The following is a 4769-nucleotide window of genomic DNA, read 5'->3' as shown; positions in this document are numbered from 1 at the left end:
CACAGTCGGACGTCTGAGCGACATCACAGAAAGGGCTTATATCAAATGTAAATAACAAGTCTGCCACAGTCGGACGTCTGAGCAACATCACAGAAAGGGCTAGTAAAAGAAATGCCACAGTCGGACGTCTGAGCGACATCACAGAAAGGGCTAGTAAAAGAAATTCCATAGTTGGACGTCTGAGCGACATCACAGAAAGGGCTTATATCAAATGTAAATAACAAGTCTGCCACAGTCGGACGTCTGAGTGACATCACAGAAAGGGCTTATATCAAAGGTAAATAACGGGTTAGTCCATCCACAGGAATAAATGTTTAACCGGATTTAAAACTCATGTAGTCCACCGGGTCTTTGTCACTGAGACTGATATCTGACAAGATAAGATGAACACAGTACTTGGACATGTACAAGATGATTTAAAGGATTTGTGACTCTGCAGAGTTTGCACTAACTGACCATAGCCAACGGATTTCCATAGCCACGAAGGACTAGTTCAGTTTATGGTATTTCGGTAGCAACATATTTAACCAGTACACACCCATTCCACCTCACGATGCCAAGAATCACCCTAGACAACGTCCAAGAAAAACTTTCAGACGGGGAGGTCACAACCTCGAATAGCATGGGATCAAATTTCTATACGCGCGCTCTAAGGGGTGCCCCCCTCTCGGTCCCAACCGGAAGCACCCATGCCCCCTGACAGGATGACGGGCTTTAATCCAGGGCCATGGAACCCTCATCCCGGCCTCTCTATTTGGTGTGTACCAGGAAAAACGGTTTGCAACTTACTAAGCCATATTCCTTGCGGAAAACATGTGGTAGTACAGGAATGGAAATGAATGGGAATGTGATTTGATTCACGATGACACAGACGTCAAACTAGACTGGCGTAAGACTGGCATGCCACAACACTGCCATCTTACCCATCCTCATGCCATCACATGGCCATGCAATTATGTATCCAACAACATATGGCTTTCCGAAACTTACTTTCCACTTTTGTACATGAAATATCACATTCAAAGAAATGTTCATAAACATGCCATGAAACTCCTAAATGCAAACATGCAACAAACACTCATCATATCAAGAGTTCAAACATGCTTGCCTGGTTCGGAGTAGTCGGAGTCTAACTGGGTGAAGTTCGCGGCTCCGTCACCTCCTCCGGTATCTACGATATAAGAAAAATATGCACGTAACGTAAATACCGCGAGGTGCACAAAAAGTAATCCAAATAATTTTCAAATAAATCTGATAAAAAACTAGACAAAATTTTAAAGACAATAGAAAAAGAATCAAACAAAATCCTTTTCTGTTTAAAAGTTATGAAGGTTTTGATTCAGGGACCTTTCTGTAATGAAACAGAAAACTCCCACGGGGTTCCGCAGAAAAGTCCAGAAAACGATTCGTTTAAAAGAAAAGAATGAGAGGCTGACAGGAGGGTCCCACCCGTCAGGTTTGAATATTCAAACGAGGGAGACGGGGCTCGATGGCGCCCGAGAGCTGCGGTGGTCGCCGACGGCGATCCACGGCGAGGCAGGGGGATCGGGTGGTATCTCTGTGTTTAGTACGTCCTTCCGCGACGGTGGGTGGTGGTGGTTGTCGCCGGCGAGCACTGTTTCGACGGCGGCCCTGGCTCCAGCGGACGGTGGTTCGGGTAGTCGTGGACCTCGTCGGAGAGAGTTTCTGGGGTCATATTGGAGTGGGGGTTAGTCTCCTAGTGGTGCCATGAGACTACGGGCAAGTCTAGGGCAGTGGAGGAGTTCTCACTGAAGAGAATGCTGCCGGAGCCCGAAGCAGACGGAGGTGGCCGGAGTGGAGGAAGAAGGGCCCCTCGAGGCTCTTCCAGTGGCTGGGCGGGGTCTGGTGAGGTGGTGGAGTTGTGAGGGGGCGAGAGCGAGCTCGGAGGCGCTATTTATAGCCGGCCCGAGGCGGTTGCCGTGAACGGGATAAGTCCGGCGAGCGATTACGGCGGCGCTGTGGCTGGACGGTTAGTTTAAGGGCTTGAGCATCGTCTAGACGGAGCACTGGTTCCATTCCAGCGCCTAACTCAACACGGCAAGGGTGGTTACGGCCTGTCCCTGACGGAACGGCCGTACGGCACGTTGGCGGCAGAGAGCGCGCCCTGTGCGTGCCAGGCCACGGTGACGATGCTGCATGCGTGCGCTGGCAAGGGAGATGGCCACGCGGAGCTCTCAGATGGTTTGGGCGGTGCCGAACGGCGTTATGCCGCAGGGTGCTCCCTGTCGGCCGCCACGGGAGGTTCTACCGCCGCGGAAGACGCCGGCGCAGGCGGGCCAGGGTGCCACCGACACCAGGAACGAGCCAAGCGCGCGTGTGGTGCTCTGGACAGGGAGGATGAGCCACGCGCAACGCGCCAGGTGCACAGTCGGCTTGTGACTGAATTCTGACGAAGAAACGACACTGCACTTACTGAATTTTCTGAAGATGTACAGTAACAGTGCAGGTCAGGTGTTTGACAGAATGATTTTGGCATGTGGGGATTTTTCCTTGAGCTGGTTTTTGGTGGAGTGGTCTCTCATTGCAACTGGGGGTTGCCTGAATTTTGGTGGAATTTTTGGAGAAGTGGAGATATGAATTTCACCAAATTTGACAAATCTGGTCCAAACTTGCAGAGGGTGAAATTTGAAAATTTTGAAAAGAAGAAGAGTGGATCTTGATGGTTCTAGGTTGTGGGTGCTAAGGACTATCCAGAGGAGCTGAGTTGAGGTCAAAGTTCAAAGGCATTAAGGTACTTGCTTTGCAAATTACCTAGGCTCAAAATAAAGGACAGAATTGTTTTGGGAAAAGAAATAAATGAGATAAAATCCAAAAATGGATTTAACTAGTTGGGACAGGATGCTTGGGTTGTCCCAAAGTGGAAGGAGGGGTTTTGGGAGAATTTTTACCATATGAGGCATGGTAAAAACAGAAAGGAATCAAAACCAAAGAAAAGCCCAAAACCAAAAAGGTTTTCTTTTTAGAAGAAACTAAATCCAAGAAAATATTTTTAGAGGGAAAACTCAGAAGAGAGGTTTTTAAGAAGGATTTAAATGACCTTCTTTAAACCAAGCAAGGCTCTTTTTGAAAACAAAAACCACAAAATTTTTGGAGTGTCACAGGGGTGTGGCTCCGAGGTTGCGTGCGTCCAATTTGATGGAAAAATAGAATGTACGCACTGCGCCTGTCAACCAAGCGCACTGCGTGTGTTAGCGCGAGGCTGGGTAGGGGGTGGGGAGGGGGGTCGTGACCCCCCTTCCCATCCCCCTGCGAGGCCGATCCTGGAACGAGCCAGAGCAGACGGCGACGCGGCTTGCCACGGCGCCGCATGCGTAGGCGAGTCCATCACACCCCGTCGCCCTGTCTATCGTAGGGGTGTGGCTCCGGGGTTGCATCCATCCCATTTGATGCAAAAACAGAATGTCCGCAGTGCGCCTGTCAACCAAGCACAATGCCTGCGTTAGCGCGAGGCCGAGCAGGAGATGGGAGGGGGGGTCAAGACCCCCCTCCCCTTCCCCTGCGAGGCCGAGCCTGGAACGAGTCGAAGCAGGCGGTGATGCGGCTTGCCGCGGCGCCACATGCATAGGCGAGTCCGTCACACCCCGTCGCCCCCCTGTCTATCTTGGGGGTGTGGCTCCGGGGTTGCATTCGTCCCATTTGATGGAAAAACAGAATGTCCGCACTGCGCCTGTCAACCAAGCGCACTGCGTGTGTTAGCACGAGGCCAAGCAGGGGGTGGGGAGGGGGGTTGTGACCCCCCTCTCCATCCCCCTGCGAGGCCGAGCCTGGAACCAGCCGGAGCATGTAGCGACGCGGCTTGCCGCGGCGCCGCATGCGTAGGCGAGTCCGTCACACCCCGTCGCCCCCTGTCTATCTTAGGGGTGTGGCTCCGGGGTTGCGTGCGTCCTGTTTGATGGAAAAACAGAATGTCCGCACTGCGCCTGCCGACCAAGCACACTACGGGCGTTAGCACGAGGCCGAGCAGGAGGTAGGGAGGGGGGTCGTGACCCCCCTCCCCATCCCCCTGCGAGGCCGAGTCTGGAATGAGCCGGAGCAGGCGGCGACCCGGTTTGCCGCGGAGCCGCATGCGTAGGCGAGTCCGTCACACCCCTTCGCCCCCCTGTCTATCTTAGGGGTGTGGCTCCGGGGTTGTGTGCGTCCCATTTCATGGAGAAATAGAATGACCGCACTGCGCGTGTCAACCAAGTGCACTGCATGCGTTAGTGCGAGGCCGAGCAGGGGGTGGGGAGGGGGGGTCGTGACCCCCCTCCCCATCCCCCTGTGAGGCCGAGGCTGGAACGAGCCAGAGCAGGCAGCGATGCGGCTTGCCACGGCGCCGCATGCGTAGGCGAGTCTGTCACACCCCATCGCCCCTGTCTATCTTAGGGGTGTGGCTCCGGGGTTGCGTGCGTCCCATTTGAAGGAAAAACAGAATGTCCACACTGCGCCTGTCAACGAAGCGCACTGCATGCGTTAGCGCGAGGCCAAGCAGGGGGTGGGAAGGGGGGGTTGTGACCCCCCCTCCCCATCCCCCTGCGAGGTTGAGCCTGGAATGAGCCGGAGCAGGCGGCGACACGGCTTCCCACGGCGCAGCATGCGTAGGCGAGTCCGTCACACCCCGTCGCCCCCTGTCTATCTTAGGGGTGTGGCTCTGGGGTTGCTTGCGTCCCATTTGATGGAATAACAGAATGTCTGCACTGCGCCTGTCAACCAAGCACACTGCATCCGTTAGCGCAAGGCCGAGCAGGGTGTGGGGAGGGAGGGTTGTG

The sequence above is a fragment of the Triticum dicoccoides genome, chromosome 3B (assembly GCF_002162155.2).
Source record: "Triticum dicoccoides isolate Atlit2015 ecotype Zavitan chromosome 3B, WEW_v2.0, whole genome shotgun sequence".
Lineage (NCBI taxonomy): Eukaryota > Viridiplantae > Streptophyta > Magnoliopsida > Poales > Poaceae > Triticum > Triticum dicoccoides.
The sequence above is the reverse complement of the archived record's forward strand: the minus strand, read 5'-3'. Positions refer to the sequence as shown.